This window comes from Bacillus rossius, chromosome 11, assembly GCF_032445375.1.
Source record: "Bacillus rossius redtenbacheri isolate Brsri chromosome 11, Brsri_v3, whole genome shotgun sequence".
NCBI lineage: Eukaryota > Metazoa > Arthropoda > Insecta > Phasmatodea > Bacillidae > Bacillus > Bacillus rossius.
Genome location: NC_086338.1, coordinates 36264697 through 36280016, shown reverse-complemented (window position 1 = coordinate 36280016; position 15320 = coordinate 36264697). Strand labels below are relative to the sequence as shown.

General features: G+C 40.3%; 1 protein-coding gene across 1 annotated transcript in view; it reads right to left on the bottom strand.

Annotated features, from left to right (window-relative positions):
* The window catches only part of LOC134536807 (Krueppel-like factor luna), a 362378-nt gene that overhangs the window by 261264 nt on the left and 85794 nt on the right, over window positions 1-15320 (bottom strand). The window lies entirely within an intron of this gene.

Genomic DNA, 15320 nt, shown 5'->3' with positions numbered 1-15320 from the left:
TGATAAATATAATTATGTTAAAATTAAATTTTTTATAGAAAATTGTCTGTATATATTAAATTATTTTCTGCTAGTTGCGCGCATTTAGGTCAAAATATTGGCAGTATAAGACATACAAACACCGTATCCAGAAATTACATTTTTTTTTATTAACCCCAAGCACAAAAGTCTCGGTCTACGTGGGCAACCCCCCCCCCCCCCCCGAAAATTTCAGCTATCCCCCCCCCTCGCTAATCCTACAGATTGTCGCCCCTGCTGTGATCAGTTGGAGAGTGACTACCACTCTATTTCATATTTCAGTCTACCTTTTCCCATTTTCGTGAGCGCGCCACTGCCACGTTTCATAGGCCTGTTTCTTCGACGCCCAGAAAAGAAATACTATATCAAAGTTTTTAATACCATCTTATGAAACAAAAAAATATATACATATTTACATTAAGAATAACTGGAAAAAAAATTGCTTGTCTGTAAAGTCGGTTTACGGACGATAGTTTAACGTGACAACGTCATAGCAAAACATTGATGAAATTATTGCATACTTTTATGAATAGATTTGAATCGTTTTTATTGAATTATCACTATTTTTTATGGATACCAAGAAGGAGTGAAATGAAATCTGCAATTTAATTGATAAATTTACTTTTATTTGCACTCATTAATTCAAATATGTTTATTACTTTAACGAACAGATTATTTTAACTATAACTTTTATTCATGTTTGCTATTTAACTTCTTCCAATCTGTGTTATTCTGTTAAGGATAGGACGATGATAGGAAAAGTAGGAAACGAATGGGAGTGTTTCTAGTTTAATGTGCCTCGAAAAAAATCAAATCGATGGTTGTTCCAATCGAGTGGAAGAGAGATAGATGCGGCGCAAGCGTACAATGAGCGTAACGGGACACAGCGTAACGGGACAATGTGCGTTACGGGACACTTTTTCTTGCGTGCAGCCGGCATTCATCGATCTATTAGACGTCACGTCAAAAAAAAACACGTTAGAGACGAAATCATGAAGCGAAACTTACGTATACAAGTAAAATGGATCTTAGATGCTATTCTTAATTTTGAGTCGTTTGTAAATGGTCGGGATTTTTTTTTTAAATGAAAATAAAAACTACGCGGGCGTTAGTAAGCGTGAACCAACGGTGTGAAAGGCCGGGTTCGCACGCATTCACGGTGGTGACGTCAGCGGAAGCGGCGAAGATAACCAATTATAAACACCCCCACCCCCCTCCGGGGTGGTTGGGGGGTGGTGGACCGGATAGACGTTAGAAATAGCGGCGGCAACACGGCGGATCGTGTAAACCGGGCGAGATGGAAGCAGAGCGGACCGAGTGTGTGTGCGAGCTTCCAGGACCGGAACGAATACCGTCGAGTACTCGGTTGTTGGCGCCAGGGTGGAAAGGCAAACTGAAATGTATGCATTCAAAAAAAAATAACCGCCATTACCATAGAGACGCATGGGGGCAGAAGATAGCTCCCAGGGAACGACGAGAAAGAGTGAGAGAGGAGATGATGAAAGAGAAGGGGGGGGGGGCTTTGTGACCCCTCCTACTCCCCCCCCCTTCCTCCGCCCAACACAGGGGTTATCGAGTTTGACAAGCCCAGGCCGCGACGAACCGGAAATAGCATCATCTACTTTTCCTCCAGAACTTCCTCCTCTTGCTTCCCCTCACAGAAAGAAAGAAAAAAAAATCAGCACCGACACCGGTGTGTTTGTGGGTGGAAGGAGGGAGGATGGGAGGGGAGAAAGAGCAAAAAAAATTCTCCTCCTACCCCGACCTCCCCTCCCAGTCCATCACCCAGACGTGGCGGAAAAGGCGGGGGAACTCTTCTTGTCTTGTGCTTACCTTGCACTCCAGACGCACTCTCGGCAGTAACAGCGCACATGCCGGGTAGAGTTGTAGAGTTGTAGAGTTGTAGAGTCACGCCTCCCGACACACACACAGAGTATTCCCGCGAGCGAAACTTGCACAAGATTGTCATTTTGTTTTTTGGTTTCGCATGAAACCCTTAAGCTTGTCTCGTTCACCCTCCCCTACCATCTTCTAAACCCGCAAAAATACACGCACCAAAAAAAAAAAAATGTCTCCGGAATGTTATTTCTGTACAAATTAAAAATTTATTCGAAATGATTGTAAACTTGAAAAATTCCAGGATAACATTTCTCCATATATATATTATAATTTAAAACACATCGCAAGCGAACTTAAAATATGTATATTATGCTTATTAAATATAAATACTTCAAGTGAATAATGTTTAAATATATTATATATATATATATCATTTAAAACGGATTAATGAAACACAAAAAGGTAAAGATAATATTGATGTAAACACAATAAATTTAAGAGTAGCGACCGTTTTCTAAAGATAAAACATTTAGTTTAAGCCTACTTAAAACAAAATTTTAAAAATTAAATGAGTTAGTTATATTCTAAAAAAACAAAACAACAAATTATTTTTTGAAAATTATATGTCATTACGTAATGACGTATATTTTTGTCCCCCAAAAAATATGTTCAATTAAAACGGGGGATAATTATTATCTGTGGCAGTTATTCTTAATGTTTGACAATCTATACACTTTATGTATATATCCACGTGTACACACACGTACATAGTTTCTTCTACGTTCGTTTCATGCTAAAGTAGAAACAGGATCATACTGCATAAAATTACTGACGGACTTTCGAAACTGATAATTTGCACTCACCACCGGAAAACATGCACTGAGAGAAATAAAATTACGAAAGGCAAGCAAATTTCGGGTCCGCGCCGCAGATTTTTCACCAAAAAAACGTCGGGGGAAATCCGCATGCGCCTGCAAGTGACATGATCATTCCGGTTGTGAGCTCTACCATTCTTGACTCATTATTAGTATAGTAGTTACTGGCGATTCACATCTGACGGTATATTGTCACACAAGTTCGACCGACCCACTTTTAACGAGCCAATAGACGTGTTTTTGACGTCAAAATTTCATTTCATAACCCCAACAATCGTGAGTTGTGTTGTTTACGATGGCACCACGTTGCAAATTAGCGGGTTAAACCTTATGTATAGTTTTTTTTTCCCCGCGTACCACGTCGTTTCCTTCCTTTTAAATAGAGACTGGAAAAATTCGCGGTTTCAATGACCTCTAGGATAGACTCCACGAAATTGCACCTGCTCAATGGATACTGACTCGTGACACGCGTTACCTGGGATGCTTGTGATTTGATACTTCTTTCGTTGAAAGTTTTTTCATTGGCTTAGAGTAATTCAGGTAAACGGTGGTCCAATCACTGACTCTGCATGAAGGTGTACGAGTTTGGAGTCTAGTCTATCGCGAAATGAATCCGAGAAATTTTTCCGGTCTCTACTTATCAATAGGGGCATGCTGATTTCGCGAAAAGATTTCGGTACTAGATGAAAGTCAAAACACTGCAGCATCGTCTGTGTTTCGTGATTGGGTGAGTTTCTTCCAGGTACATATCGATTGTTACAACACCAATCACAGCGATTCAGTGCGGAAGCAAACGCGTCCTGAGTGGCTTGGTCAAATAAGGCAACGACTTCTCTCACAGACGGCCGCCAATCACAAAAAGGAAGAAACCACAGGCGCGGGTATACCTTGTTGCAGTCCAATAAGTGCTCAGATCTTTTCGCGAAATCTGCATGCCCCTACTTATCAATGATCCAACCAGGACAAAGAAGGGTGAAGGCGAAGGCTGTCCGGGATAATCTTGCGTGATATTGTAGTTCCGCACGACAAGGGGCTGCCTTCCGGAGATATCTAGGGGGGGGGGGGGAGTGGGAAGTTACGGGGGTGGCTGCTCGCCTTTCGTGGAACACCGCCCCCTCGTCCAAGGGGCGTCAGCCCTCCTGCATTCAGGGTCGGCAGGAGGGCGGGTCGTGATCGGAAACGGAAATTTTCGTTCCAAACTGCAGGGCAACAGGGGATGATCAGGGGGGAGAAGGGGGGAGCTGACGGAGGTGAACAGGAGGGAGGAGAGGAAAAAAGAAAATAAAACAAAGGGACGGGGAAAGTTGAAGGGGTGGGCAAGGGACCGAAGGGTCGCAGAGGGCAAACACAGAGGGTCAGCTGACATCAGAGAACCTCCTTCCCTCCCCCAAAAAGGCAAGTAGAGCACCTCGCGCTAGCAGCCAGCGCGCCATTACCGTCTCGTGAAGGAGGGAAGGGGGAAGGGGGGTGGATGAACACATTCTTAACCCAAACCGTTTCGGCCAATAAACCTTCTCGGTACATTTACCGCGGCTGAAATCGTGCCCTTTTGCAATGGGGTTGTCCCCAGTGTTGAACGCTTAACCATCATCCTCGCCCATAAACACTAATTTCAAATTTATGTTAATTTCTTCAAACACCGACTAAGTTTTTCGACACTAAACAGTTGGTCGTTCTGGTGACTTAATCATACACATGACCATTGCCGGTTCTGTGTTTAAATAAACAAGGGAAAAAAAAAGCAGTTTCCAAGTTGTATCACCGAATCGTAAGACATAAAACAGATGAATGTCGGCTAAGTGTCATGTATCTTGTCTCAAATTTGACGGTTCTCAAAATTGGTACCAATGGTTAACCTTTTGCCACTGTTGTTCTATCAACCGCATTCGTAAAGAAAATAATGTAATGTGTTGCTTCGCAAGTGGCAGTTTCGTAATTGCTAATTCGAGAACCGTAAATTTGAGACAATTTACATGAAACACAAAGTATTTTTTTTATATAAAGAACACAAATATTCGTGTAAAATTACAGATATTTTAAAATTAGTAAATTTACAAGAAAACCACTCTATAACTACAAAATAGTGTTCGAAGTAATACTGGGTTCGGATTCTTACCCGTGCATTTATGCTGTGTGCTGTCCCAGTATCTCCAATAGTTAAATTTATTTTTAATTCGGTCCCTGAATATCATTCTCGTATTAACTGCACGCATTAATTAGTACAATAAAACAAAATACAGTCAAATTATTGCTTTATCGATTTTTTCATGGTTTAAAACAACTGTGCATGAACGTAACATCAATAAAAAAATAAAGTTATGCGCCAATTTTCGTAAGAAATACTCAGTATTATCTTTAGAAACGTATTTAATGTATGCAAAAATAAACATAGCCTTGTGTTGTACAAAGTTGCAGTATCTTTCTTGTAGTATTACAAAATATTTCTTGCCAACTGGTTTCCAAAGGAATCTTTTGAAAAAGCACAGAAATTTTGTTTCTGTGAGACGATTTCAGTCCCACGCCTAAGCTTTCCCTATCTTCGAATTGATCCATGAAGGATTTGTTGTGAACCCAATGTCAGAATGTAAGTAGTGGCCCTTGGCTAATTTGTTTATAACGACTCAAAATTACTATAAAGAAAAAAAATTGAGATTAAATACCCTTGGAAAGAAAATGACGTCACTAAAATGCTATAACAGCGACCTCTTGTTGTTCATAATGAATTCCCGAATTCCTTCGAAGTTTTTTTGTTTCAGTGATATTCTTAATTTCCTCGTTTATGATTTTTTATTCATTTTTTAATGATATTTGAATCTTTGTAGCGATATTTGTTAAAAAAACACGATATAAATAAATGTCTTAAATGTTTTTTAAACAAATTTGTTAAGATGAAATTAAATGTTAAAATAATAATGTGTAACAATAAAACATAGACGAATTTCAATAAATAAGAAGATGTTTAAAATCATTTTTCAACTCGGAGGATTAAATAAAACATTCCGTGTTTGCTAAAATATTTCAACAACTTAAAAAATATGTGAAATTTTTTTCAATAAATCTTGTCCACTTTATCATGTGAGAGGAAAGCTAATTTGAGGGATACTTCGAAATGAATACTGCCGATTGCGATCGTTACCATGGTGCGACCTGCGGGACTATCTTTTTAAACTCACTTTTTGGTGTACACGATAAACTGCCGTAATTTTGCACAGATAACTTTACTACACGTAACATAAAGATATGGAAAGTCTCAGTGAGGTTTTTAATGGGCAATATTGAACAAGGGAGTTGAAAATGTAATTTTTTTTTTAGTTTGAAAAATTGCTACAACCCTCTTATTTTGAAAAAAAAAAATGTTAACATTAAAGACTTTTAACAGTAGAGACGGTACCACATGCCGTTACGCGCAAGGAAATCCCATTTCTTGGTCTTGGAAGGCGGAGTTTGAACCGAACGAAAACTGGTGACTTGTAGGAGACGAGGGGGGGGGGGGGAGAGGTGTGAAAGTTTCTGCAAATCACAGCGATGAGAACTTAATTAAATGGCGAACTTCACAGGCATGTGAGGAGGGGTGAGGTTGTGGAAAAGAGGGGAGAGAGGTAAATGATGTTCCTGCCACTCGAAAAGAAACGGATGTCGAATGGGGAAAAAGGAGAAAGGGAGGGGGAGGGGGGTAGAAAGTTACGGCTGACTGCGCAGAAAGGTGGAAAAAAAAAGAAAAAAGAAAATTGGGGTGTGAGAAAGATGGGGGAATTCGAGGGGGGGTGGGAGGTAGGTAGGTTGTCGCAATGATGTTTTCCGCTGGAGATAAATCTTGCTCCTCGCAATATCGGTCGCAAGTTCTTGTGTACTTCCCCCCCTCCAGATCTTCCCCCCCCCCCAACAGTACCTTCGCCGGGGCTACATAAACATCTTGCTTCATTTTCTAAATCCATTCCGTGAATTTCTCCGCCGCCAAGCCGGGAGGACCCAAGGAAATCTCTCCTCTCCCACCTGCTCCGCCAACTTTATCTCGCTAAACACGAACTGGCGAGGGGCTGATAGGGGGATGGGGGACAGGCTAGCTTTAATAAGGGAGGAATGTTATGGGAGAGCTAGGTAAACACTGGGGGGGGGGGGAATTGTCTCCCCACCCCTCAACCTTTTTTTCCCCCCTCGCACGAGGCCCTAGGGCACGGCAGGGAAAAGGAGCTGAGTCGAGGAGGAAGGATACGTCTGCAAGGAAACAGTCCAGATACGGCACAAACACTTCCCCCATCCCTTGCACGTACACACACACACACACACACACACACACTAACACGTATACCTTCTCCCCTCCTCAGGACCCCTGCCGCAGCTCCTGTTGCGAGTTGTACCCTCGTGCGGCTAACAAACTTTTCTTTCACTTAAGAAATTAATGTAGGCGCTAGCGCACGATCTCTCTATCATTTTCTTTCTCTCTCCTTCCCTCACACACACACACACACACAGCTTTCTGTCCAGACAAGTCTAGCCAGTTAATTATTCGCACCCTCGCAAGTCTCCTCTTAGTGCAAAAACCGAAACAAAATTTAAAAAAAAAAGTGAGCGTGACTTTCAGTACTTGGCAGTATAGAGTTAACGTCTAGCCTCGGTAACGAGCAAATACATTTGTGTTCTCAAGTTTCAAAACACACTTATAATACGAAACTCGGAAACAAAAATTTAAAATTGTGGCTTCAACTACATTTCTAGGCGCTAATATCGCGTATTTTCCACACCCGCCGCTAGAATTCGCTGCCAGAGCATTCGCGTCGATTTTTTAATCATTTGATTAGCAGACTAAACTTTTAAACTATAAGTAGGCCTATAATGAAACGGCTCAGATATAAGTGAGAGAGACTCGAAAGAAAACTAATCTCCTGCTTTGGACCCTGTTTTTTATAAATAATGTTATTAAAACACTGCCCATCTTGTTAAATTTCATTAAAAAATTAATACTTTAAAGCTTCGCTTTGTGTATGTGAACTTTGGTTCACGCCATTCGCCACAGAGGGCAGCACCGTGGTTGTTACACATTTCCGTTCCATGACTTCCTTTTCATTCACGAAAATACTCCTACCAAATGCTGTATTTTGAGAACTAAGATGTTTACTTGTAAAAAAAGACAACGCGCTGACATTTACAAAGCGGTTTCACTTTCTAAGGCAATTTCATATGAAAAGAGCACGCAATTTAGCGAGAGCATTTCCTTGCATTATGCTCAAATGTTCGACAAAGACGGTATCACCACGATTAAGATTTTTTTTTTCTATAAACGTGTGTGTTGAACAGCGTCATTCAATTTGCTGGAAATTGACCTGACATTCACTTTTTTAACTTGTCAAAATACGATTTATTTTATTTTATTTTCGTTTCAGTGCCTCTTCATTGATAAAACATTGCGCAGATATGCTAAGTTGATATTGTAATACTGCAGGAGAAATATTACGCATAAAAACATACGTGGACTACATTTGAGAAGGTTTTGATTAGTTAGACACAAGATTATAGACCTCCTAATTTTTTCAAATGATTGTTATGATAATAAGCGCCACGAATTTTTCGCGAAAAGATTTCCAGACCAGTTGTGTGCTAAAACTTTGTAGCACTGTCTGTGTTTGGTGGTTGGCTGGGTTTATTTCAGGTGCATGTCTACTTTCAGCACACCAATCGCAGCCATCCAGTGCGGGAGCAAACGCCTTTTGATTGGCTCGGCCAAATAGGGCGATTGGTTTATCTTGCATACTGCCTCCAATCACAAGAGAACAATCGTTAGCGCAGGATTACCTTATTGTAGTCGTAATGAGCGATAAGATTTTATCACGAAAAATTCATGCCCCTAATGATAAATACATGGTGTTGCAAAGTGATAGTAGCTTGAGCAAACGCCTGCCGTAGCAGCCGTTTGAAATTATCAGCTAGTAAATCAGACAAAATGAAAATACTTTGCTTGACAGTGCCCGATTACATACATACATACATGGTGACACAGAAAAACGGAAACTGTTGGCAAACAAATAAAAATTGAATAACTGCAACAACACAAAATTTTATTGGCAGTTACTGAACGATTACAACTTACATTTTTGCCTATCTGGGCACAAACGCGGTGTACCACGTGATCTGAAAACTGCTCTAGATAATCCGAATGGTGTCTGTCTACGGAAGAAAAAAAAATAATACTGAACGGCAGATAAGTAGTTATGATTCCGTATTTCGTTTTAAACTTTTATTTTTATTTTGAAGAGTGAAAACTGTTAAGACGCGTGTTTTCAGATCAATATTTAGGCACTCATGGCACTTTTATTACACTTTTATCTCAATTTTTTCACCATACGACGTATGGTTGCCACATCAAATCTCATGGTTGCTGTTATGCATTACGACAAGTTCAGAGCCTTGCGCTTGAGAGGCGATACCGCGCTAGAAGCGCTAGCGAGCTTCGCACTTACGATCCCGCCTCACTAGCACAAACACGCCACTCACAAGCCGGGTACCTTTAACACGCTTCCCAGATCAGTCACGTCCTTGTGTCCGAAATTTTTTCTATTCACTCCCTGTGCAATTCCTGTGATAACTTTCCCTCTCTCTCTCTAACTGACACTTTTCGCTCCCTCGTCAAAGAGTTTGCGGCACGATATTTCACGGAACCTGCCCTATTTTCATCCCCCCCCCCCCCCACCAACCCACACACACAAAAAAAATATCGTTGGTAGTTGCACGCACGTGGCTAATTCAAGCGAAGAAAAACACGAAAGAGTGTTTTTCTGCGAGTTGTTCCACTGACCCGGTTCGACACGGCCACTGAAATAAACATGGAGGTATTATTAGTAGGGGCAGGCATTTTTCGAAAAAATAAAATATATGAAAGCCCATTAGTAGAGACCTGCAAAATTCGCGGATTCATTCGGTGATAGGCTAGAATTCAAACACATATACCTCTTAGATAATTTTGCTATTAACTTACTGTTCATCTGGACGAATCTCAACCAGTTATAAACCCTCAAACCAAAGAAGGATCGAATCACAGATAAACCAGCTGAGACGACTTACAAGTCGGCAGCCAATGAACTTGCGTTATTTGTACGAGTGTACAGGGGTATGTGCAGTCTATCCTGAAGGCCATCGAAACCGCGAATTTTGCAGGTCTCTACCCATTAGACTGCATCAAGGTACACCCACACAGGCGGTTTCTTCCTCGTGATTGGCAGGCCGTCTGCCGGAGATGCCGATGCCTTACACGACCGAGCCACTCAGAACGGGTTCGCTTCTGCACTGAATTAATGTGATTGGTGTGCTGGAAGTAAACATGTGCCTGAAAGAAAAACACCATCACGAAATACAGACGATACTACAGTGTTTTGTCTCTCAGCATGTCTCAATATCTTTTCGCAAAAAGTTAATGCTCTAAGGTATTGGTCGTAATTTTTTGAATATGGAAATTTTTATAAAATAATTCCTTAAATGAACATATATTTACTGGTTTTACAGTTACAATCTTTAGGTTGTAATTTCTTTTTATTTTACCAAACGTCGCTAAAATTCTTGTATTAAAATTCTTGTATTAAAATTTAATTAATTATTTTTGAGGACGCATGAAATTATTACTGTTAATGAACCTACGCTATTTTTAATAACGGCTGGAGTTTCGGACAGGTTCGAAACAAAGTTGGAAGCGGTACTTTTCAATTTCTTGAATATCTAGATGGCCGCTGTTATGAAGTTTTAGTGACGTCACATTGTGGTATTCTAAATAGCACAGTGCAAAACTTGGCACATTTTCCTATGTAAATGGTCTATTCTTTTATTTTTAACAGCTAATTTAGAATAAAAATCTCGTGGCTTTTCGAGATCGAACACACAACGTTCGAAACATGAGGCGATGTTGGCATGTCAATGTTCGTGCATTGCAAGAACCCATTCTCTTCACTGCTGTCGCAAATCAGATACTATTTTTAAGAAACTAAATGATAAACAGGGCTACAGTAATGTTTTCTTTTTTTAAGATTAGACTTTAGATATTGATCTTGTGAGATGGTATGTACAAAACAAGGGGCCGTCATCAGACCATACATAAAATGAGGTTTCAGAGAGAAGCAGTGGTGTTATGCGAGGATAGGACGGAAACGAGGCAACTTCTAGGAACAACTTCGTCCGCTCACGGAAAAACTCCCCTATCAAAGACAAATCCGAGTACACATTCATCTGGATTCAAATTCCGAGCTTTCGGGGAAAAACTCTACTGGAATAAATATTTTTTTTCCTGATGATGTTATTTTATGGTTCTACAAAATTCAATATATTTCAAATCGTACAGTCTGTTACAAAAAAAAGAAAGGAATTTACGAAGTTTTTGCAAGAGTCACAGCGCAAAACCAAACTACATGTTTAACAAAACTACAATCTTTTTTTACCACACAAACAATATTATTGCCTTTACAAATAATTAAAACATATTTTTACAATAATAAATTTAATTTAAAACATTTAACGAATTAAGGCCGAAAGTTCCATTTTGTCAAACTTCTGTTGACTCTTAATACGAAGTACATGAATATGTAAATAGATTTTTTAATTTTTCTGAAGTTTTTTCTTTCATTATTATAGTTATTATTATTATTATAGGATACATTTCTGCACTATAGTAGTTCAATCATTTGTTTCCACCCACAAAGTAGACACCAGACTGCTGAATGACTTGTAAACACTAATATACTTTATATACTTTCCCCGCACGCCTTTTTATTAATGCAACAGCAATCGAAATTCAGATTTTCCACAGACGTAAAAAAGAACCTGTGGGAGGTTGCAGTCCAAACCACCCTTAATTTGAATATTGCAACGGGAAGCCTAAGTGATCACGTGATACGATCGAGATTTCCGCGAAACAGGGGAGCAGTGGGGCCAACACGGGAACTTCCATGTTTCACAAAAAAGAGGTGGGGGAGAAAAAAATTACCCGCCAATAGTAATCCAGAAGGAAATAATGGCTCTGGGGTCAAAATATAAGGGTTCAGGAACATGCAGCTACGAGGAATTTCGTTGCGTGCCTTTTTTTTCCCCCTCCGCCGTCGCTTGAATTAGGTCGCAGCTACTGCCATCGTAAAAAAAAACTGTCACGAGCGTAGATTTCGGAACACACCCAGGTTGATGAAACGAGTCAGTCCATTTGCCGCCAAGTTGTTGAACCATCCACTAACGTCTTCCTGTCAGTTCGTCGTCGCTTCCATAGTGGATCAAGATCAAAAAGAAAATCCTTAAATTCAGAGAAGAGATTGTAATCACTCGGAATCACAACTGGAGGTCGACCCGAGCGCAGAACACGATGCAACGTTTTCCAACTGAAGCTTCGTTCATCACACAACCAAAAGTCTTTGGGTTTTCTGTCTGTGGAAAGTCGATGGTGTCGGACGTTTATCGCATTCAAAAAAGCGTTTTACCGTGCGAACTGCACTCTCGGCGGGATCTTCAATTTTGTCGCACATTCATTCCGCAGTCGCGCTGTACGACAGCAGACGACCGTTGCGGCTCGCTGTTGACGTCAGAAGGAATGGGCGGGTCCATGACTCGGCGGTGGGGGGTGTGGGTAGAACTGCGCGGCTCGTCACAGCAAAACGTTCTCGTAGCAATAGAATCAAATATTTTGGCAACCAAATTTTTAAAAAAATGTACTTTTTTTTTTCGTCGTTTGGGTCAGCTCTACCTTCGGTATATTCTCTACGACGAGAACGATAAGTAGAGACCTGCAAAATTCGCGGATTCATTCGGTGATAGGCTAGAATTCAAACACATATACCTCTTAGATAATTTTGCTATTGGCTTACTGTTCATCTGGACGAATCTCAACCAGTTATAAACCCTCAACCAAAGAAGGATCGAATCACAGACAAACCAGCTGAGACGACCTACAAGTCGGCAGCCAATGAACTTGCGTTATTTGCCCGAGTGTACAGGAGAATGTGCAGTCTATCCTGAAGACCATCGAAACCGCGAATTTTGCAGGTCTCTAACGGTAAGATTCCCAACTAAGAGGCTGTTTGTTCCCTCTTCGGAAACCAGGGCTGGGCGGATGTCTCTCGTCACGATCGTCGCGCACTTCCGGTGAACAGTAGCGGAAGCAAACACGTGTTCCGTCGCTCCAGGGTCGACGAACCTTCCCTAGCGAAGCATTCCCTCCCCCCACTTTTTTTCTTCTTATTTTGGGTGGATTTTGAATAACTATTGCAGTTTTCACCACGGTATGGCTTCCGAAAAAAAAAATTAAGTCGGTTTACGGACGATAGTTTAACGTGACAACGTCATAAAAAAACATTGATGAAATAATTGCATACTTTTATGAATAAAATTGAATCATTTTTATTGAATTATCACTATTTTGTATGGGTATAAAGAAGGAGTGAAATGAAATCTACTATTTCATTTATAAATTTACTTTTATTTGCACTCATTAATTCAAATATGTTTATTACTTTAACGAAGAGATTATTTTAACTATAACTTTTATACATGTTTGCTATTTAACTTCTTCCAATCTGTGTCATTCTGTTAAGGATATGACGATGATAGGAAAAGAAGGAAACGAGTGGGAGTGTTTCAAGTATAATGTGCCTCGAAAAAGTCAAATCGATGGTTGTTGCAATCGAATGGAAGAGAGATAGATGCGGTGCAAGCGTACAATGAGCGTAACGGGACAATGAGTCATCCTTTTTCGTGCGTGCAGCCGGTGTTCATCAACTTATTTGACGTTGTCACGTCAAAAATTCAATATATTTTTCTTTTGTTTCATATTTTCCAGAAGAAAAAAAAAGAGAATTGTCACGCGTCGCGTCCAAGCCGTAGTCAAGTGTTTCGTATTGATATGTAATTTAATTACCAATCTGAACACAATGGTTACTCGGGTGTAGCGTGCTGGTAACCTTAACAGATGAATCACAAGTTTATCGCACTATCGCATCGCGAATAATTCGTTAACAATCACGCGCATGCGCGCCAACCCTGGTACGATGACGTCACGGGCGAAACAAACACTGCGCGAATAACACGTACAGACATGATGTATCCGCTGTGGGCTCAAACCATTGTCGACGCATTATTAGTCTCGTAGTTATTAGCGAGGCAAATGTAGCGGTTTTTTGTCACACAAGAAAGTTCGACTGACTATCACTGTGCTGAGCGAAAAGACGTTTTTACGTCAAAAAGTACTTATACATAATTTATAGACACTGTAACAGCCGTTATTTGGCACAAAGTTCTTCCAGACTTGATACATAAAATATTAAATGGAAAATCTCGGTGGAATTCGTCAACGGGAAAAAGAATGCCAAATGGAGAAATGGGGAATGTTTATCTATTTATTTTTAATTTAAAAATTGCTACAACTCACCTGATATAAAAAAAACTTTGCATCCGTTTGAAGTTATTGGACTTCGTATGAGCAAAATAAAAAAAACATTGCTGCAAAGGGTAGAAAATATAAGGGTCGAAAGACAAAAAAATAATTCATAGCTCTCTCTTTTTTTGCAACGAATAACAGAGCCAGGTAGAGCAAAGGTAAAAGTTACACTTCCCCATTTATTCCTCGTCTCGGTTTGCCATTGTTACAGGAAAATCACTCCAGGTCATGGTAGATTATTTTCAGAATTTCCCTGATTAGTAATTTAATGTGCCCATCTTGAATGACTGCGCTGTCGATAAGAGGTGGACATTGTACTCCTTACCTTGGTTTTAAACGAATAATGTGTTAGATTATCATTGGCCCCGCCTATACCATGCGCATGCTTTAGGAAAAAAAAACATGCGATTTGAAAGCTGTTGAGATATAGGAGTGGTGTCTGTTTGTGAAAAACATTTAGGAATACGAAGAGGGCAGCCGTGAAGTTCTGTTTTCGTATTTCTTTTTTTTTTTTTAAACTGTATTTTTAGGAAACTGAAAAGGGCTGAAATACGTTTACTCGTAACAATATTTGGACATGAAATACCCGGTAAGAGGTTCTTGAAAGCACCTAAGTAACTTTCAATTACACTTTTGTCTTCGTTTTCCCTGCCGTGTGATGTTACGATCACCGCTTTCGAATCTCTTAGTTGTATGCACGACGAGAAGACTTCGCGCCAGTTCCACAGCCTTGCGCTTAGAGGCGACGCCGCGCTGGAAGCACCAGCGAGCGTCGCACTTATCATCCCGTCTCACCGACTCAGATAACACCCCTGACTAGGCGGGCCCCTTGACGCTCCGTCTCACACGCCGTGCTGATTTTTGCTTTTTTTTTTTTGACGTGACAACGTCTAATAAATCGATGAACGCCGGCTGCACGCACGAAAAAGGATGACTCATTGTCCCGTTACGCACATTGTCCTGTTACGCTTTATCCCGTTAAGCTCATTGTACGCTTGCGCCGCATCTATCTCTATTCCACTCGATTGGAACAACCATCGATTTGACTTTTTCGAGGCACATTAAACTTGAAACACTCCCATTCGTTTCCTACTTTTCCTATCATCGTCCTATCCTTAACAGAATAACACAGATTGGAATAAGTTAAATAGCAAACATATATAAAAGATATAGTTTAAATAATCTCTTCATTA